Source organism: Podarcis cretensis (genome assembly GCF_951804945.1).
Source record: "Podarcis cretensis genome assembly, chromosome: 5".
In the NCBI taxonomy this organism is placed as follows: Eukaryota; Metazoa; Chordata; class Lepidosauria; order Squamata; family Lacertidae; genus Podarcis; species Podarcis cretensis.
The window spans coordinates 20921933-20944599 of NC_137174.1; the positions used below are offsets into that span (position 1 = coordinate 20921933).

At 43.0% G+C, this 22667-nt stretch overlaps 2 protein-coding genes across 5 annotated transcripts in view; one reads left to right on the top strand and one right to left on the bottom strand.

Moving 5' to 3' along the window:
• RASGEF1A (RasGEF domain family member 1A) overlaps positions 1-22667 on the bottom strand; it is a 224869-nt gene that overhangs the window by 63721 nt on the left and 138481 nt on the right. Inside the window, exon 1 of one of the 4 annotated variants that reach the window (XM_079975710.1) lies at positions 5568-5823. The exons of the other annotated variants lie outside the window; for them this stretch is intronic. The gene's annotated coding sequence lies outside the window, so the exon portion shown is untranslated. Of the gene's footprint in view, positions 1-5567; positions 5824-22667 lie in introns of those variants that run through there. 4 annotated transcript variants of the gene reach the window in all.
• LOC307215928 (uncharacterized protein) overlaps positions 1-22667 on the top strand; it is a 231283-nt gene that overhangs the window by 52382 nt on the left and 156234 nt on the right. The gene's annotated exons all lie outside the window — the stretch shown is intronic.

A 22667-nucleotide genomic window follows, 5' to 3' on the forward strand; every position in this document is an offset into this window, starting at 1 on the left:
CCATAATGGAATTGTTGCATTTAGACTTGCATCTGTCACCAAACGAAATTTAGAATTTGAATCGGTGAAGATGGTGGAAATAATCTCATTGGTGTTAATGGGATTTGCATCAGCATCATGACTGGATCAGTACAGGAGGCTATAAAAAGACAACAAGCTTTTGTAGGCTACTACTTGTTTGATCAAGTGTATAAAGTGGACCGGGATTGTTATGTTTTATTATGTGCATCCTTTCTCTCCAGGGAACATAGAGCAGCATATCCAGGGGTTATCCCACTTTTATGCCCAGTGAAGTAAGGGAAGCCGCCCACATTGGTTCATGACTGAGCATCTCTCAGGTCTATCTATTATACCAGAGATGTTCAGACTTCATCCCTGCCAAGGAAACCCTGCACATCTGCTACACAACCTGTGTGAGGTACAGAGAATTCTTGGGGAAGAGGTTGTGTGTTTTGTGCATTCTGTCAATGCCAATTGCTGGCCAAATGTGTTGAGACTCACTGGTACTACATGATAAGTACATGAGCTGATAAATGCATGCAACACAAGGGATGGGAACCTGTGGTCCTCCAGATGTTTTTGGACCACATTTCCCATCAACCCTACTCACTGGCCATGCTGATGAAAGTTTTAATCAAAACCATTGGGAGGGCCACCATTTCCCCATCCCTGCTGTAGGAGAAGACCAGTAGTATTTGAGAAACTGCTTTTCAGTAAAGTTTGTTCATCATTACTGATCTTGATCAGCTACTGAGAAAACTCAGGGTCCCCTACAATACAGCTACTGAGAAAACTCAGGGTCCCCTACAATACAGCTTGGAAACCACTTCACCCCACTAAGCTGGCTCTCTGTATCCTGCACATACACACTGTAGACAAAAGGGTGGAATGACTAGCAAGGTGAGAACTACAGAGAGCAGAATCCACTCTGACTAGCAAAGGGTTACAAAACTGGAGTGATCCTGAGCACATGATCCTGTAAGCTGTTGCCCTACGACCTTTTCGTTTTAGTTGTGGGCTATCATTTGCATCTCAAGCTAAGTATGTTGATGGCTTGCACAACAGCACTTCACTCAGAATCAGCTCAGTGAATGGTATCCATACCAACCAAGACCATATGCCCGTAAGCTATACCAGCAAAGCTGGACCCTTCCCCTTTCCAACTCTGTACACACATATGTGCCATTCCAGGAATCTTAAGATTTGACAATAAAAGGCTATTACCTTTCTCCAAGAACATATTATTTGAAGAGACAAGGCAAATGCCTCTGTCGCCCACTCAAAACTTCAATTCCTGCTATTACAAAAGAGAATTACCTCTCTCACCTCTTGTTCTCTCTAGTTTCTCTGGTTAGACAACTGAAAAGGGATAGCCATTAGAATTTTATTGATTCACTATTTCTGTATGGGTACACATAGCCTTTCTGTGCATGGTCCTTTTCAGATAACTTTTAAAGGAGAAGAAATAAAGAAAACTTCTTAGAACAAGTCACAAAGACAGAAAACTCATTCTCTTATTTTCCAGGCTCAGTCTCTTCCTCTAAAAGAAATACTTTGCTTCTATTGGATTTTCTTCTGCTAATGTTAAATGTGCACATTGTATGATTGTGTGATATTTGGAGCTGGCAGAGCACCATTTCTCTGTTTTTACACTGGTGCAAGCATCCTTGATTGCAGCAAAGTTGTTGGCACCTGTCTATCTTGAGACACAATGGAGTACATCTCTGGGGGTGAAGTCAAAACTGCTGTGTTAACAGGACCAAAGTGACCTCCCCGGGGTGCAAGCCTGGGTAGTGTGCATGGAGGCCCTGGGCTGCCCAGATGGCAAGACCCCCCTCTTGGCAGACCAATTCATTTGGCACCAGCATGGCTGCATGGCCGCTGGAATGAGGTGTATAATGTGCCATCCATCCATCTTAGGGCCTCCACTCCAGGTTTGGTAGGGTTTGCTCCTTAGCCTTTTCTTCTTCCAAAGATGTCCCTCAAGGCTGTGGAGGTTTAGGGTCAGTTTTCCTTCTCCTAAGTGGGCTGTTTTCCAAGGCTGACAAGCCTCATCAAAATAAAGGAGAAGAATATAGGATGCAACAGTTCATGGGGGTACACTAGGCAGTTTCTGCTATTGGACTAAGTACTTCCTCTGAATAGAGAAGCAGCTGCACTATTGCTCAATAGTCTGGTTCTTAAGTTATGCAAGCGGTGTGATTATTGCTCCCCATAGCTGCTTTCCACCCTGCTCCTGTAATGGATGAAGGATATGTTTATGCAGCTAAAAGCTCATCAGCATCACCTTCTTAACTCAGCCTTTGTTGCTGGTGTGGTTCTTCTCATGTGATCCTGCATCTCTTTGTGGTTCATCCATTCCTACATTACTGGAGTGATTTGGAACCTAGGACCTGGTTTTCTGTATCAACTGGTTCGTCTTGTTGTTTCCAACAGCGGCTAGTCTGGTGCCTCCCCTGTTGATTGTCTCGATATGGAATACAGAGGTATACTACTTCTGAATTTTAAAGCATCCATAGCTAAAAACAGTTGATAGACCTTTCTCCATGATTCTGTCTACTCCTTTAAAATGTCATTGAGGACGGCGCTCATTGCCACATCATGTGGCAGTGAATTCCATAAGTTAAGTATACATTTGGGAAGGGGGAATTAAGCATGCAAGGCCAGACTACACATTGATGTAAAATATAGTTTGATCCTTGTTTGCTGACACTATTGCAGAATAGGGCTCTAAGCTGCTTTTGGTAGGTTGACCCCCAAATATTTTATTACCTGACCTCTATGAATACTCCCACACACACTTCATTTCCAGCAGATCTAGGGAAAAACATTAAACATTAAAATCTCAAACAGGATGCTGACCACCTAGGCTGTTGACATTCTTAGATAACCCCTCTCTCGCTAACTAGAGTTAATCTAACAATGCCAGCTGCCTAGATGGTGAGCTTCCTGTTTGAGAAATTGACTAGAGCTTCAACAGGAGGGCTTGCCAAGTCTGCTGAAAAGTCAGTCTCCATGGACAGACTGAAGACCTATTGGATTCATTGACCTCTGGGGAAGCACCATCCTGGCAGATCCCTCACCCTGTTGGACTCAGACAAATGGGACTTAGGCATGACTAAGTTTTGCTGAAAATATAGCCCATTTCAACTAACTAATGTTTATGTAATTTCTGCTGATGAAATTATCTGAGAGGGAAAACTTTCTATATGTATCACCACTTTTCTCTCAAATCTCCCTTGAGGTTCTGCCACCACCAGATGCCAGAAAAAAGAAAAGGGGGGGGGGGGAACGCCAGTTGGATCATGTCTCTAAAATCTAACATTTTCCAATGCTCCTGTTAAAATAAGTATTTATGCTATTGTTTGTTCTCTTGAAGGCATTAATGCTCATTGCCAAGATTACAGAAAATATAGTAGACATCAGTGCTTCTGCATCCCTTTAAAGGGCTGGTATGTGATGTTATATTACAATGGATTTGCAAATGCAGAGCAGTGGCTATAAACACTTACTCAAGGGACTATTCATGTCTCAGCCCATCTGAAACTGGCGCACTCAGAGAATGTGGGTTTTATATAAACAAGCTATATATAGATAAATGCAGCTTGTCCTTTACTCTTCTCCTTTCTCCTGTGCGGTTTTTGGAAGTCTGTGTAGTACGTACACCCTTCAGGATTGCATGTAAGCTTTGGCACTGAGGGTTGAGAGATGTGAGCACTGTGAGTAGTAGTAGTAGTAGTAGTAGTAGTAGAGTAGTAGTAATAACAATAATTTTATTATTTATACACTGCCCATCTGGTTGGGTTGCCCCAGCCACTCTGGGCAACTTCCAACACACATAAAAACATAATAAAATATCAAACATTAAAAGTAATGCAAGTAAACCCGTTATGCTTTCTGGGTTCAGAAAGTAACATTTTTGGTGTTTAAAGCACTCTCTCAATTCGGATCTTAAAGCACTTTTAAGGGTATTGCTCCTTAATTTAGCACCAGTTTTAAGGCAGTGCAGGTGCCCCCATCCACACTGCACAGGGCACTGAGCCAAGGGGGCACAAACTTGAGAAGATCCATAATTGGGAAGATCCACTTTTGGCTGTGCACAGGGCATTAAAGATTGCCAAAGTCTGCCCCTGCCTTAACCTCTCCCTGTTAAGTTGCAAACTCTGGAATCTGCACCAGTTCCGTGACTTAACCCTGTATTTCCCCTTTGGCTAATGGCAGGTCCCATTTGGACTGAGGCAGTGGTATGAGATCCTAGGGTTAGATTCCCCTACTCCATGCCCACAGTAGCCCCAATCCAAATCGGGAGCCCCTGCAGCTGCTTTTTCTACAATAAAAATACAGCAAGAATTCCAACCACATATATAGTGTGCCCTCAGACTTCCATGCATTACATACCAGCAAACAGAGGTTTGCCAGTTAATACACATTAATCTGTGTACTGTACTCACTCTGGTTTATTTTTCACCCAGCGTGCTCCACCACTGATTTGGAAATTGTGTACACACAATGTTAACTACAATCCACATCTACCTTTTTTTGTTTTTTGTTTTAAATGAAATACTACGCTTTGATGCATGTTACTCCGAGCCAGTGCCAATACAAATGGGGGAAAAAAGTTATGTTTGAAGTGGCCCTTAGACCCGCCCCAACTGATACAGGAATACAGTGGTACCTCTGGTTAAGAACTTAATTCGTTCTGGAGGTCTGTTCTTAACCTGAAACTGTTCTTAACCTGAAGCACCACTTTAGCTAATGGGGCCTCCCGCTGCTGCACAATTTCTGTTCTCATCCTGAAGCAAAGTTCTTAACCCGAGGTAATATTTCTGGGTTAGCGGAGTCTGTAACCTGAAGCGTATGTAACCTGAAGCGTATGTAACCTGAAGCGTATGTAACCCAAGGTACCACTGTAATAACACCAGTCTATTTTTTGTGGGCTGTTTTAAGAATTACTGCGTAATGAGCTTAAAACACTCTGAACACTTGAAATGTGCCACATAAACATTAAATAGTATTATTTTCAAGGTGCAGTTTATCAAGGCTTCCTTCTTAGCTATTGCCATGGGTGGTGTCAGAGGGTGGGAGGGCAAGTGCCCCCCAAAGGAGCTCCCCACACTTGCCTCCTCCATTTTTGGACTCCTGTCATTACCATATACTACTATTTTTCTTCCAGAGACCTTAACATGTAGTAGCAGGACACAACTCCCTCACTTCTGTGTCCCCCGAAAATTTATTTCTTTTGCTGCCACCAGCTATCATAAAAGCTCTTGGAATTAATATGCTCACCACCTTTAACAGTGATACTGTTTTAGTTGCTGGGGGTGGGGAGCGGGGAATAACATTCACAAATCTAGAAGGAAGTGTCTTCCTGTCTTTTGTCCTGAGGAATCCCTGTGTGCCATAGTTAGAGCAGTAACTAGAGGGTGGGGGAGTTTAAATCTTGGAAATCCCCCAGAAACCTGGCACGAGCACCCAGCAAGACAGGCTCCCGTTTAGTCTGATTCTTTAGCCTCAAGCAAAACTACGTACAGAACAACCGTTCAAAACAGAGACAAATAACTGCTTACCTTTCTGGCTACCTCCTCCAGCCAAATATCTGTCCTAGGGACCACCCGGCGAAGTTTTTCTGCAGCCCATTCTTCCTGCCAACCTGCTAGCAACTTCAGGTTCTTGTTTTGCAAAAAGGAGCAGGCAAGCAGCGGGCTCTAAGCCAAGCCAGGGAGCTGAACGGCTTTTCCTGCTGGCATGTGTTCAGTGGATCTGAAGTCATTAACGAGAGAGGAATCTGTCCACCTTCTGAAATCTCCTGAGGCTTCTTGCCCAGGCGCACTATCTGCAAATCTCTCTGGTTCTCTCTCTCTCCCCCCCCTCCCCGCTGTAATTTTGCACAGTTTTCCTCCGCCCCTGCCAAATCAAACGCGACGAAATGGCAATTTTCCTTGCTTACTACACTTGTTGATTCAGGAATGTTGTCTTTTGTTGCCACTTTTTTCTGCTTCAAAGAAGGAAAAATGTCTTACACTGTGGGAGAAGCTTGGGAAAGGAAAAAAAAAAGGGCTGAAAATAACGCTCTACAGTGCCACCCTATGCACGTTTACTCAGATGTAAGTTCCACGGATTTCCATAGGATTTACTCTCTAGAGTATGGGGTTGCAGCCTAAAACCACGAGCAAGAGTATTTGTATAACATGGTTACGTGGGGGAAAGGGCACATTCTAAGATTTTATTAGTGCTTTGGGCTTCTGATATTCCTTCAAAGTTAAGCTACTGCAACAGCTTTTATGATGCAAATGTAGCGAGCGAAGACAGCGTCATGGGAACAGATTTTGGGATTTTGGTGGTTAACCTATTGAGTAGGTAATAAGTAAACAAGGCTAAGTAAACAGGGGTCCCCCCATTTGGAAGCATTTCTCCCCATTTCCTAATTTGTAAGACCTGCCTATCAAAGGTAGGCATATCCTTTGAGTGGCGAGCTATATATTTCTGTAATAAATATACAAGCAGATAGTTTTAAAAAATTGATTCTCCTGTCAGAATTTCTCATTGATCCTTCAAGAGGGAAATCTGTTTGATGTAAGGTTCAGGAGTGTGGGTTAGTTCCCAGGCAGTGCAATCCTCGGCTTACACAGTCTCGCTTACTCCGAATCCGGCGTGCTCCCACCACTGGTGTTTGAAGCCAAATACGCACGATGTTAGCCACAATCAATCTGTCTCTTGCAGCTTCTTGTTTGATGTGCTTTCTCTCAGAGCAGCTTGTGTCTGATTAGAAAATGGAAGCTGTGGTTAAGCTGAGGTGTGTACAGTCCAGGCAGCCATTGCACACGTGAGGATGATCACTCACGCACAGAGGGCAGCTTCAGTGAATTAGAACTGGGCGTGGGGAAATCAATCACGTAATGGGCATCAAGGGGAAATATCCTTGTCCCCTTTTAAGCACATAACCCCCCCTAACTGCATTTATTCAGAAGTAAATTCCACTTTTTTCTTCCCCCCCACCTTTTGATTTCCCTTTTGATTTAATCTTCTTGTTGTCTGTGTTTTGAGTTTTGCTTGTCTCAAGGGATTTTTACTTATTTCATTTAATAGCCATAGCTTGCCTTATCAATTATTACTTTATAAGAATCATTTTGTGTGGCTGTTTCATATACAATACTGTCTAGTTAGTGTACACACTAACCCATTTGTAAAACAAAAATGTGTTGTTGTTTTCTGAATAAGGACTTACTCATTCTTGTCCTCATGAAGCATTCTGCTTTTGTACTAGAGTGATTCCAGATGGTGACATCAACAAGGGTGTTTGACACCCCCCCTCCTTTATTAGATTATCTGCACCTTCCCCTCCCTGCACGTGCCCCAGGTGAATGAAGAAAGAAGAGGTGATTGTGACTTTACTGTGGGCCCCCACACAATAGCATTGGGCAGGTGTGGACCCCCCCACATTGTTGGGACGACCCCCACCCCACATCTGTTTTCAAATGCGGGGTAATACAAAATCAATTTGCAACGAACTTTTATTTTTTGGAATGAAACTAGTTTCTCAACAATATATTTTCAGGAGCAAAAAATATGCGGATGCTGTGTGGATGACAGACAAAAATCAGTCTCTATTGTTTCTAGAATAAAATGGTGGGTGTATACTAGGGATGGGTGATAAGTCAATATATTGTCCCAAACTGGATTGAAGTCCATATTGTGATATTGGTTTCATAATGTTTGACCTGCTTACTTTATTGGGGCTCAATAAAGCAAACTCATTGTTGCAACCCTTACAGACTGGGGGTGCTCTGATGTGCACAATAATTTACAATGTAAAATTCAGAACAAACAAAACCAAAGAAAGGAAACTAGATCCTTTTTAGTTCTTATTTCCCATCCCTGCAAACCAACTTTAAAGATGCCTAGCATAAAAACCTTTGACCTATTTCTAATTTGTCAGGTTTCCTTCCCATGTTTATTTCCCAATAACAATGCGTTATGGACTTGGTTTTGGCCTCAAACCCCAAGCCAAATCAGGCAGCCTTCAGATCAAGGCATGCTGTTTTCTGAAGTGCCACATCAAGTCTGAACCAAATCTTGAGGTCATTGCATACCTGCTACTTGTAGAAATCCCCTTTTAATGAAAGGTGAGCTGTCAGGAAGCAGAATTGTGTGCCCAATACTACACATTTGTTCCCCAGAGCCCTGGAGAATTGTGGTATAGACATATCCTGAGTTACATCTTGCTTAACTCAGCAATTTAACAATTCATAACATTTCCCCCCTAGGTTTATGTGGTCAGTTTGTTTTCACAATGGGAAGAATGTAAGAAACAGCTTCATTTTCTGGTGGGGGTACCATGCATTAACTGAGTTTGTTTTCTTCCATGGCTCCAAGTAGGCTCAAAATGTCATCTCTGACTGTGCATAATGTGCCATTTTTTTACTGCTAAAACTAGTACTGTGTCCTTCCCACAACATTTACTTAGTGCTAAGAAAATAACACATTTACACATGCTGAGATGAAATTTCGGCCAGACACTTTTGCATTGTGTCTCTGCACCCTTTCTGTAAAAATTAAGCAACATCTTCAGCTTATTAACAATGGTCTCTGGTGAAGGCCCTCATTCTAGTAAGTGGAAGAATGTCCTTGAAAATGTGAATGCAATGGGCCCACAGTCTAGATTAATTCAATCTGGAGTGTGGCCACTCTGTTTGTTTTATGTAGGAGACTATCCAGAGATTAAACAACTCTAAAATTTTATTTCGACTTTTTGGGGGAAATGCTGTTAATTGATTGGGGCCCCATTTCATATCTACACTTAATGACATATAAAGGATGCCACGTTTGTATATCAAATAAGCAGTTATCATGCCTGTTCCAGGGGTTGTTTTTGAGTGCAGCTGTAGCTCTTTAGGAACCAAAGACAGCTGACAACAGCTATGTCTTTTCAATGAAATATCACATCCTTCAGTGAACCATGGACTATTTTTTTGTTGAATGTACGCAAACAGTGTGAAAAGGCTAAAGCAGAAGGCAACCATTTCTTTGTTTTAGTCTTAGGCCATAATAAAAATGGCATTAAAACAAGGTAATAACAGGAGCTAATAAAAGTACTAAGCGTATTTCTAATACAACAAGCCCTTAAATCAAACTCTGTTATGTATTGACCAGAGCCAAGGGAAGGGAAGTCATTTGGCTGGAGCTGGTGGGAGTCATAGTCTAAAACACCTGTGATCTTTCCACAATATAGCTAAAACATTTTATGGACATTCAGAATGATAGGGTAGTGAAACTGCATGGGTAGCCAATGAGGTACCCTAGAGGTTGTTGGACTCCCATCATCCCTCACCACTGGCCAGGCTGGCTAAGACTGATTTGGAGTCCAGCAGCATCTAGATTGTGCCATGTTGACTTCCCGCTGTTATAATACTTTTAGTATTTATACTCTGCCCATCCTAGACAGCATCTTAAAAAGTAGAGATATCACCTTGCCAACAAAGGTCCATATAGTAAAAGCTATGGTTTTCCCAGTAGTGATGCATGGAAGTGAGAGCTGGACCATAAAGAAGGCTGATCGCCGAAGAATTGATGCTTTTGAATTATAATGCTGGAGGAGACTCTTGAGAGTCCCATGGACTGCAAGAAGATCAAACCTCCCCATTCTTAAGGAAATTAGCCCTGAGTGCTCACTGGAAGGACAGATCCTGAAGCTGAGGCTCCAATACTTTGGCCACCTCATGAGAAGAGAAGACTCCCTGGAAAAGCCCCTGATGTTGGGAAAGATGGAGGGCAGAAGGAGAAGGGGACGATAGAGAATGAGATGGTTGGATAGTGTCTTCGAAGCTACCAGCATGAGTTTGATCAAACTGCGGGAGGCAGTGGAAGACAGAAGTGCCTGGCGTGCTCTGGTCCATGGGGTCATGAAGAGTCGGACACGACTAAACAACTAAACAACAACAACTCTGCCCATCTGACTGGGTTGCTCTGGGTGGCTTTAAGCATATATAAAAACACAATAAAACATTAAACATTAAACATTAATAAAACTTCCCTATACAGGGCTGCCTTCAGACAGCTCAGGGGTCAGATAACACCATACCTTCCAACATTTATCTGATGAAAATAGGGATGTCCTAAAGAAAAGTGGGACATTTCAGGACCCAATCAGAAACCGGGATGGCTTCTGTAAATTCAGGACTGTCCCTGAAAAATAGGGACACTTGGAGGGCCTGCTAAGGTAGGTGAAGACATTGCCTTATAGATTGCTAGCAATGTGAGACAGCTTTCACTCCCATGTTGGTACATAAACACAGCGTACTATGTTTACTTTGGAATTTGCCAGAGGGGCCAAATCTTTTTGGACGTGTACATTATCCTCCTTTTAAATTCAAGTTTTGCGGTATCTGCCCTAAAGCCAGTAAAATAATCTAGCGAGAAGCCATGCAATTAGACCATCTGCCAAACCCTCTGCAGCCACGATATGTAAATCGACATGCTAAATTGGCTTTGCTCCAATAAACAAAATTTTGGAAGCTTAAACCAAGAAAAGCAATAGCATTCTGTGGCTTTAATTATATGGTGTGTAACATCTCCCTGGTGGACTTAAGGCCTCTGTCCAAGACTATCAGCTTGTTTTGTGTGCTGAGCTGCTAGCAGCAGTTCCTGCATCCAAACTTGCCACTTCAAAATCCAAAATATAAAATGCAAGTCTAACAGCTCAATTATGATGCCTACATTAACAAATTTGGGCAAATTCCTAAACCTCATCTAGGACAAGATGAACACAAACTAAGATTATAGATATGCTGAAGATGCTTTCAGGTAATTAATCACCCTTAATGTTTTAAAGTCTCTATTATATGGACCTTGTCTGATCTGTCTATCCTTCCTTGTACACATCTGAAAATGTTGGTGTCTAGAGTTTTGCTTCTTCTGAATCATACCAGCTCTTATATTCTAGCTACATGGAAGTCAGGGTGTAGGGATTTTCTCCTACCGTGGAGTACTTGACTAAGGAAGTATCTTATTCTATTAACTTCCTAAAGACCATAGTTGGTAACCTCCCCCTCTGCCTCTTTGTAAATTTAAAATAATAGACAAGAAGACTAGCAAGTATTTTTTAAAGGGGGGGGGGATATGAATTTGATATCACGTTATTAGACTAAATAAAATTGTCAATATGGTCTTCCATTTTCTAAAGAACCGTTTTAACAGGGGTGGGTGGAAATCCCCCCCCTCCACAAAAAAACCCCAATGAAAGTGACATTTTAGTTGCTTTCAAGCTATTATGGCTGAACTTCAATTCTCAGCTCAGACCTACATCGTTGTGGTGGGAAGTCTATAATCCAAAGCCAGTGCTGGACTTAATAATGACAATACTTAGCGTTTACTTCAGGCTTCCCAATGTGATGCGCCCCAGATGTTTTGGAGTACAACTCTCATTATTCCTGACACTGGCCATTGTAATACGAAACATCTGCAGAGCACGCACCAAGCTGCGGAAGACTGATTTCCATTGTGCTTTTGGACTGATCAAAGCACTCTGCGTGCATCAGATGTGGGGAACGTTTGTCAGCCTGAGGCCTGTAGGCCCTTGTGGGGAACCTTCCAGGGACTTCATGACATTTTTGTCTGGGGCCAAAGTCAAGAGCGGCTGAAGCAATCGCACATTTCAGCTACCCCAAACCAGAGGTTTCTACAGACACACACATTTATGTCTCTGTCCTCCATCTAAGCAAGCAAGCAGACATTCCAGCTAGGCAAGAGCACTCGAGGAGGGACTGGAGAAGAAAGGGGTGGCCCGAGGGGGCCATGGTGTAGGGAGAGTCCCATAGGCAGCCGCACAGAGAGCCCTGGGAGGTCACATTCTCTGGTCCTGACACTGAGGAAACCCTGTTAGGCAAGACAGTATTGCCTCCATAACGCAGATGGCACTTTCATAGGTTTTTTTAAAAATATAGTTTTTATGAACGATTTTCTTGGGTTACAAAAGTACATACATTGTCTCTATTTTCAGATCATAACGACCTTTCTACAGATCAGTTATATTCGATGTGAGACATTAATGTTGTATGCAGTAGGAAGTTGGGGAGAAGAGAGGCAGGGAGAGAAAGCGGGTGCGGGGGGAGAGGGGAGTAGTAAACTTTCATCATTTTACATAGTGTATGTGCAAAGTTCTTGTGTCAGTGTCATGCGGGTAGGTTCTCTTTCTATTCATTTATTAGTTTTCATTGGCAGTGAGAGAGGCTGGGGGGCACAGAGCATGGTTGGTTGCCTTCAGCTGACTAAATTTTGTTTGCATGTGTGTGCAGGTATATGGGCGTTGGGTGAAGTTAGCCATATAAGTTCATATGCTGTCAGTGGCTTATTGTTGTTTTCTTGTTGGGCTGTGTGTGTAACAAAGGGGAGCCACACAGGGGTGAAGACGTCCTCTTCTATTTCTCCCTGTGTCAGTTTCGGTTTGTTGGTTAGCTTTTCTAGTAAGGCAGTTTCCCATACAGTTTGGTACCAGTGGTCCATGTTCACTCCTGAGTGCTCCCTCCAGTGTCTAGCTATAATGCTGTGGGCTGCTAAGAGTAGGTGGCTTATAGTTGAGTGTGAAATATGAACTTCAGGTGCTACACTACCTTGTCTGTATGCTACTGAAACCGGTGAGAGCTCGATTCTGATTCTCTTGGCCTGCATAAAGCTCATTGGGTGGCTTAGCCCAAGCTACTGTCTGTCAGGCTAACTTGCCTCACAAGGGTGTGTTGCATTCAAACAGGCCACCCGGAGCTCCTTTGAGGAAAGGTGCAATACAAATGTGATAAATATAAAATAAACACGGCATAGGCAACGATATTAAAGAAAGCAATAAATGCTAGTCCAGGAGGGTGCTTGATGCGAAATGTTTTCTGTGGTTTCTATGGTGACTGATTAGACTGCCTGGTGACTAACAGCATGAAAGAGTGCTGCTGACTGAGAATAGTTGATTCCCATGGATTCTGGGTGTTGCATGCCGACTAGGTATTTGTTATCTGGAGTGATGTGTTTGTGTGTGTTAGTTCAGCCTGTGGGTACCTACCTACATGCTTATCTAGTTTAGTTTGAGCTTGAAATAGGAATGCTTCTAGGACCAAAGTCTCCTGCATTTTCTAAATTACACACACACACACACACACACACACACAATGCTGTAACCTAATTCTCCCCTTTGTATTCCACAACATGTTTTGGAGAAACCCAAAATTAGATATAAAAGTTACCTTAAGGCTGTGATATGTAATCTCAGTTGAAAACCACGGGGGTGATACCCTGATCATAAGGACACTTTATGCTTTCTGACCTCAGCCCTCCACTTTGCAGCCTGCTTGACCAAATCCTGCGCTGAACATAAGGGTCACACTGCAAATACACAGGTCCTGGAGTGGAGCCATAGTGCTCTCCTCTTTTTCACCTGGCTGCCCCAGTAAGGGCACTTGTAGGTATCTATCCAGCTTGCTTTCATACACATTTTGTCTCTTTCCCCTTGAGGAAACTTGACTTTCAAGCTTCTGCTTTATTTCTCCTTAGCTTTCTCAGCTAAGCCCACTGTGAAGAGCAACTCTAAGAGGCATATCAAAAGCCCCTGAGGATGAGTAAGTTTGCGCTGCATTCAAAACAGAATCTCCCTGTACTGTTTCAAAGCCAAGTTGCATGCTTGAACAGGTCTGTGCAGCAGGTGGATGCAGTGGGGAAATGTATTTAAGACCCACATTTCTGATTTCATTTTCCAAGAGCAGGAGGATAAGTTTGGTTTTTTGGGCCAAGTCTGTGGGTTGCAGGAGTGCAGTCATCTTTATTTGCACCTTTGTTTAGCATATGTGATCCTACATGTTTATAAGGGCTCATCCAGTTTTCCACTCGTTCCCCATTTTTACTGCTGAATTGGAGCAAACGTCAATGGGATTTTCTGCAGACTAATATTTGCACTAAAGAGTGGTTTTTCCCTGGGAAAGTGGTGGGGCAAACAGAAAACCACTTGGACCCATGACCAGAAAGCACAGGACAAGCAAAATACCATTCAGACTTATGTTTTCTAGGCATGGAACAAGCGGAAGTATGGATGAATCCTTAGGAGAGGTTTTTTTCTGTCTCGTAGGTGAGCAGGGGTTCAAAATCGTGCTGGATCTGAGAAATACAGCCTGATCCCCTAACCAGCAGAAGTAAGAAGTCTCAATGATATTATTATAAAGAATAAAAATATGGACTTGATGGCCCTCAAGGTCCCTTCCAACTCTACAATTCCATGATTCAATTTTATGATATATTGCCTTTCAGCCCCCGAAGGCCACCATTTTAATTAATAACACGGTGCACCCTGATGTGGTGAGGGTTGGTCACCAGGTTTCATAGGTCTACCCCACCAAATGCTGGAGTCTGTTTTGATGCCAAATGAATCTAATCCAGTTGGCTACACCTCCCCCTCAAGTCTCCCCCAGCTCCCCCTTTTTGTCTCCTACATTTCCCATGGGTGGTGGCAGCCCACGATAACTGCCACAATGCTCCCACCAGCACCTCGAATCAAAGTGCTGAGATCCACTTTCCTTAATAATACCTGGTCCTTTGAGCTCTAACCTTCAACAACTCTGGGAAAGGGAGAATCATGAAATCGTAGAATTGCAGAGTTGGAAGGGACCACGAGGGTCATCTAGTCCAACCTCAATCAATGCAAGACTCTTTTGTCCACGGTGGGGCTCAAACCTACAACCCCAAGATTAAGAGTCTCATGCTCTACTGACTGAGCTAGAAGGGAAGACGTGTGTGTGTATTGCTCCTGGACATTGTTATCTGGTGTTCTGCGGGGACATCCTCCATTCACACACGGCAATCTGTCATCTTTCACCCCTTGTCAGTGAACTGCTCAGGTGAGACATCTGAAAGAATCCATAGCATGTCCTTTTTGGTCATATCTGAGCTGGCAGGGTTAGAAGGGAAGCATCTATCATCCCTCCCTCCCTCCCATCCCACACAACCTCCAATTTCTCTTAATATGCCTGCACAGGAAAGGCCAATTTGAAGTGTGATTGCTGTGAGCGTTTGCCTTATGGTTTGTTATTCCGCAGGTCAAAGGTGAAGGGTTGGGGCATTAATCAGCAAGCACAATGCAGAACAGAGATGCTAAGTGTGTCTAAAAAAAAGGAGCCCGCTGTCATGGGAACAACAGATGAAAGAGAAGCCTTTTCAAGGATAACATTCACAAATGAGACAGCATACCTCAAATGTGCCTTTCAAGACGTGTGCGCGCATGTATGTGTATAATTGTTAATGCTTTAAAAAGAATTGGGAGCCCATCCTTTCAATCAGTTTATACATCTCGCTGCCTGAGGTGAAACAACAAATGGTTATTACCCCACTCTCCATCTTCCCGCAAGCCAAGGTGCAAAGTACCAAAGACTAATTATTTTGGCATCCGGGACGCAAGTACCCCTCTCACTCCCTGAAAATGCGACTACAGTGGTACCTCGGGTTACAGACGCTTCAGGTTACAGATGCTTCCGGTTACAGACTCCACTAACCCAGAAATAGTACCTGGGATTAAGAACTTTGCTTCAGGATAAGAACTGAAATCATGTGCCGGAGGCACAGCAGCAGCGGGAGGACCCATTAGCTAAAGTGGTACCTCAGGTTAAGAACAGTTTCAGGTTAAGAATGGACCTCCAGAACGAATTAAGTTCTTAATCAGAGGTACCATTGTACTCCTACTACCACTATTTGCTTACCTCTCATGACACCCCAAATCAGCTGCAGGAGGCATATTCTCCACTCTGCCTAATGGTAGGGCCAGCCCTAGAAGGTGACAACCTGAGTGCAGAATCTAACAAATATGCAATAATACATGATTGGGCTGTACCACTTGAAAGCATTATCTGCACACAGACAATTTGGTTCCAGCATCTTATGATGATTCACTTTATATTCCTTTTACTAGAAATAAAAGCTTATTTGCCACATCCATACGCTTCTCCTTTTCTCCCTCCCCACCTCATGTGAACAAAAAGCAAAACTCAAGATGGAGTTAAGTAGATAGGAGCAGGCTTGGATCGCAAGAGTGACCCAGAGTGCAAAGGAGGCTTAGTTGTCACTTAGGAGTAGGCAATGTCTTCAGTTGTAGGCAATGTCTTCAGTTGCTCCTCTTTCCCCTATAGAAGTGTATAATTGCCACTGAGACTTCTGGGAGGAAAGAGTTGCCCTTGAGGATGTTGAAGTAGTGGTTAAACTTGCCTTTCTTGTGGCCTGAAAGGCAGGGTGGGCTGCAAATTGCCTCATGAGATTCAGGGATGCCCTGTACCTGCCTCTTCTGGAGTCTTTGTAGTAGCCAAGACACCCTCACACACCACAACGATAAACATTTTGTTATTCTCAAATTATAAAGCTAAGGGAGCAATCCTAGTCCCTGAGCAGAGATGCTCAATCAGTAGAGCCTGAGGCTCTTAATCTCAGGGTCGTGGGTTCGAGCTCCACAGTGGGCAAAAGATTCTTGCATTGCAGGGGGTTGGACTAGATGACCCTCATGGTACCTTTCAACTCAAAATTCTATGATTCTACCTCATCCATAGTCCTTCCACATGCACTATTTATTTACTTGCAGTATTTATAGCCCATTCTTCATTGAATATTTTCAATCCCAGAGTGGGGAACAAAGTGATAAAATAAACGGAGAAAAACAACACACAAAAATTATAAACTCACATAAAGAGGTTCAATAAACACAAATTTAACAGTTCTGTCACATGGTAAACTAGCAAAACCACAATAACAAGAATTTAAAATTCCAATTTAACAAAATGCCTAGGTAAAAGCAAACACGAGACATCCAAAGAGATTTAAACAGATGAGAAAAACCAATGGTTCCAGTGCATTGGCTCCCACCCTGGTTTTTTTACTTAGGGCAGCCCATTCCCTCCTCCTCTGCCTTTCACACGAAGAGGACCTACTCTGTGCCTACAGACTCTCTGTGGCTTCTGAGTAACTTAACACCTTTTGCCCCACCATCCAGCCTCTCACCCTGAGTGGTATGAATTGTTGCCACAAGCATCCATGGAAAAAAACAACCACCACCCACAGCACAAACAGACGGGAAAGAAACACACACACAAAAGGAAGAGGGGGGTGGCAACAAGCCACAGCTGATGTTTCTTTCTCCTTTCCATTCCTGAGGAGCAGTACCTATTTATCTAGTTGCACTTTGACATGCTTTCGAACTGCTAGGTGGGCAGGAGCTGGGACCGAACAATGGGAGCTCACCCCGTCGCGGGGATTCGAACTGCTGACATTCTGATCGGCAAGCCCTAGGCTCTGTGGTTTAGACCACAGTGCCACCTGCGTCCCTGATCAGAAATGTACTGGGAGCCAAACCAAACCAAAACCAAACCAGGCTTGCAAACCACCACTGAGGCTTTCAAAAATGCTCCAGAGACTCTCCCTCCTGTCCCCCCTAAATGTGTGGGACTTGGCCTTTTCCCTTTCTCACCTTCTTAATCTCTCAGCCGCTGGGAAGAAAGGGGGCAGTGGGGAAAGACCAGGGCACAACACCACAAGCAGGACCTCTGCTTTCCAAAATAACTTGTGCTCCATTTATCCTTCTCAGTTGCTTGACTGCCCAACCCATATCTAGTCAGAAGTAATTCCCAAAGAGTTTTTTGGGGTTTGCAGGCTGTAGCCGTAGTTGTGCAAAATTCAAGTAAAAGCAAAAATGTGACATCACTCTATGCTTCTGCGTTGCTTACTGAGAGCTGGTATAACGTCGCGGCAGAACTGTGATCACTCAAGTCTTGCCTTTGACGTGAATTTGCTTAGTGGCCTTGGCCAGGCCATTCTCTCTCAGAATGCTGATCAGTCTACAGAATCATTCTGAGGACAAGGCAAGGCGGCATGGGGGAGATTTGCAATTGGATCTCTCGACATCTTTGCATTGGTTAAAAGCAGCCAACAAGGCTCCTAGTTGAGATTGGAGTCACGACACGAAAGGCTAAACCTGTCCTGCTTCTCTCTGTTTCCCTGACTTAAATTGCTCCCTTCTGCCTTGGTTGGGTGAGGGGGAAGACAGATGGACTATGGGGGTGTACCAGAAGGGGACAATGCAGCCACATAAAAGTCATAAGGTTTCTGCACCCTCCCCCACATCTCTCCATCCTCTACAAAGGCAAGCAAGAGGCATTAGCACAGAGACATTCAAGCCAGACAAAATATCTTAAAGGTTGAGAGAGTGTGGCCCCAGGGAAGTCCCATGGGCCAGCTCAAGACTGCATTTGGCAAGTGGGCTGGAGGTTCCCTGTGCTTGCTTTTAATTAAGGGGGGGGGAGATGTTGGGAAAATGCACTATGTAAATGCTAAGTTTGTAACAATGCCTTTTGGGTTTTGATTCACTCAGGTTTGCTGATTTATTGACTGTTTCCGTAGTCTGCTGCCATTGCCTGTTTCGCTGAAGTTGGAATATTGTAAAATTGGATTTTATTATATAATGTTTTATCCCTGCTGTGTATTTCTACCCTGGGATCTTTCAATGAAGGGGGAACTATAAATAAAATAGATAGATAAGTACATTTCTTGTTTGGGCCAGGGGAATCAACTTTTTGCAAGATAAAGCATTTTATTTTATTGTATGAACCCATAAGCTGGCACATTTCTATGCCAGTCACTTGTAGCTTGCGAACTTCATATCTGTAATGCTTCCCACTTTCCTGCTTGGAGGCCATTTTCGCTCACTGCAAGTGAGCCAGATCTCACAAGCCTAAGCATTGTTTAATGTTTGATAAGATATAAGGATTTGTTAGACCCCCCCCCCCCAAGATGGTTGTCACCGATGGAAGCAAAGGCACAGAAAAAACTCAATATGGAGGCCAAATGGCCGAAATATTGGGAAATTTTGGAACAAGACAGAGACAGAATAAAATTGCAGAGTTTTGAGAAATTGAAAAATAAAGTGCGAGACTGGCTCCAATATTATCAAATAATGGAGGCATAGAATTTGGACAAAAAAGTTGGCTTCCAGGTGGAAAAATCAAAATTGGAAACAGAATTGTTAGACTCAAATATCAAGAATTTGTCAAGAATGTATAACTTGCTGTTGAAATGGAACACTCAGGATGAAATGGTGAAATCAGTTATGATTAAATGGGCACAAGATGTTGGACATAACATAATGATGGCTGACTGGGAACAGTTATGGACTACAGGTATGAAATTTACGGCATGTAATGCCCTAAGAGAAAATGATTTATAGGTGGTACATGACACCAGTCAAGCTTGCAAAAATTTACAATTTGCCCGATAATAAATGTTGGAAATGTAATGAGACTGAAGGTACATTCTTTCACCTTTGGTGGACATGCCCAAGGATTAAGACATTCTGGGAGGTGATTTATAACGAAATGAAAAAGGTATTCAAATATACCTTCCTGAAGAAACCAGAGGCCTTTCTCCTGGGCATGGTCGGCCAATTGGTGCCAAAGAAGGATAGAACATTTTTCATATATGCAACAACAGCAGCAAGAATACTCATCGCGAAGTATTGGAAGACACAAGATTTACCCACCCGGGAAGAATGGCAGATGAAGTTGATGGACTATATGGAACTGGCAGAAATGACTGGCAGAATCCGAGACCAGGGAGAAGAGTCGGTGGAAGAAGACTGGAAAAAGTTTAAAGATTATTTACGGAAATACTGCAAAATTAATGAATGTTAGAAAAATGTTGGAATGAAGTTATATGGCTTTAGTAGAAATGTTATAAGGAATTAAGTATAAATAGATTAATAGAGTATCAAAGGAAAAAATAAGGTTCGAATGTGTTAAGATAATTATAGGATAGAAAACAGAGAAAGATGGAAAGGAATTGCTGAAACAGTTAATAGAAGTGGAATACAAAAAAGGGAGGTGTGAGGAGGTCGCGGAAATAAGTGAATGAAAGATATGATACTGAAACTATTTGATGTGTTTTAAATTGTTTGTTTCTTTGTTTTGTTAGTTTAAATGTGTTGGTGTTGTGTAGTGTTTTTGTGTTGTATTGTATTGTTTTTATTTTTTGTAGTGTTTAAATTGTTAATAAATATTATTATTTTTTTAAAAAAAGATAACAAGCCTCAGCTGTGACTGGAAGTTTTTTTCCTTAGAGGTTTTGAAGCAGAGCTTGGATGGCCATCACCGTGGATGTTTTAGTGGAGATCTGCACATTGCAAGGGGTTGGACTGGATGACCCTTGGGATCCCTGCCAACTCCACAATTCTGTCATTCTATGATATACAAGTCCTTGCACCTCTGGGGTGCAAAGATCCGCCCAGTGCCCCCAAATTTAGTTTAGCCCCCAAATTAACACTACCACACTTATAAGTAAACTTACAAGTATTCAAAGATGCTGTGGACCCTTCTGCTGCATAGCAGCTCAATACAATACGTACATAATATTTTGATGTAAGAGTTAATTTTGCGTGCATGGCACCGTTGAGAATGACAAGTGCTGCTGCTGTCGCTGCGCATCTTTGGTAAATAAGCGCACAAAGTCGAAAGTCCTTTAGTGAAACAGTAGGTATACATTTTGGTAATACCTAGGTATATATGTATTTTGTTTTTCTAGCTTGATCAAAATTATTTATTATTTCATAACAGGTAGATAGTTAAGAGCTTAGGCGGCTTCAGCGGTGGGCGCCTGGCACCCCCCAGAATTTGGTACCTGGGTGCCCTGCAACCCTTGCACCCCTGGGTAAAGACGGTCCTGTCTCCCAGTTCTGTGTCCAAGTGATACATACAAGCGTTGGCCTGGATAAGGCTCTTAATTTCCATGTTAGAAGATTTAGATTCCTATAAGCTTCAGTGCTATAGCCTGCTATTGTCTGTTGAATGAATGGATAGATAGATGGCAGTCACAAAGATATTTACACCTTGTGCCTAAACAAGAAAGTCAGTCCCAGTGATAGTCACAAAGCTTGCTTTCACATAAAGTATATTTAGGATTCAGAAGACAGTTTAATCAGTGCAAGATGAAACAGACTTATTAAACTTTTAAAAATCATTTCATAAAATCTCTTTTCAAGGGATACTTACATGAATACAAAGCTATTTGAACTATGTTTCTTATCAAATTGTTAATCAAGCCATTTGGGGGGAGGGGCGCAAGAAATGTATAAAGTTTTACAAATACACACAGGTCCCGCTTTATGAACACGGTGCATTCCATGGTAATCTTTTATCAGGCAAGTGTTTGTTTCATGAGCTGATGATTTCTATTCATTCCTATGAGGAATTTTCTAATGCATTTCCAACCGTGGAATCTGCAGTGCATATAGCGAGGTTTAGGGACGAATTTTCGCATAGTGAGGACCTGCATAAAGTGGGACCTGCATGTATAATAAATACTGGAAATTTACATCTGGAAGATGTAAAGGCTTTGCACTAGTTATTATATGTGTATACGTATATCATATACAGTAATGCATTTGAGTATTGCATCTGAATGCTTGATTTGCCTCTACCGAAAAGCCTGCTTTGCACAGTGATTTGAAAGTTCCCTCTCTCTGATATTATTTCTGTGACGAGTCATACACAAACGTGAGCCCTCACTGGACATTCTTCATTGGATGATTATATTGTGAAGAAGGGATGTGCATAGACCCCTGATTCACGCTGTGGTACCACTCTAATGGGCTTTGAAGACGCTCGAACTCAAGGCCAAAGGGAGAAACGTGCTAAGAGGAAGGCATGCTTGACAAACCCTCACCATTATCAACTCCTGCCTGGAAACCTATGTCCCCACGGTGGAAGGATGTGTGGGTCCAGAACTGGCCTTCACAGTCACTTATGGACTTACTGTTAAAACCATGTTTTTGGAAGACAATCTTACTCAGCTACGAATGATCACCAAAGAAGAAGACCACTCTATGGCTCCCAGATCAGGGCAATTTGCCCTGTGTTGTCCCACCCATCCCAGATTCATCCCCCAAACAATTCAGGGATGGGGCTAAGAATTTTCAAAAGCCCTTACAAATGTTCTGTGAATGTGTGTGCCCAGCATTGTGCAGGATCAGAGCCTCCCACTCAGCTAAAAGTCTGCACAAAAGGAGAGCTGCAACCAGCACAGTGTAGGATCAAATTGGATCCTGTGTGGATGCAGCCAGTTGAACCCCACAGGACTGATCCAGTCCAAGAATCTAGGGCTCTCTTGGTCACATGTGCTGCATCAAGAAGATTTTGGGCATCACATGGCAGGACAGAGTCTCAAACAAAGATGTGCTCTCTCAACATTTCCAGCACATTCACACTCCTGTTTCAGCAAAACGTCTATGGCTGGCTTAGTCATGTTCACAGAATGGAAGATGGCAGGATTGCCAAGGATCTCTATGGGGAGCTGGCTTCAGGCACCAGGCCCATCGGCAGGCCAACTCTGCAGTAGAAAGGTGTCTGAAAATGTGACATAAAGGCTAGCAACATCAAGCCTGTTGTATGGGAATCCCTTGCAGATGACCACAGTGCCTTCAGACAGACTGACAGGTAGTGCATCCATAGCAGTGAGCAGAGGAGGAACGACTGCTGTTAGGAATGCAGAGGGAAGAAATGCCATGGTGCATCTGCAGCAGCACAACCAAATACCTTCATCTGCCCCAGCTTCAACAAAACATGTTTCTCCTGTATCAGTCACTACAGCCACAGCAGGCACTGTAACTCCCCAACAGTTTG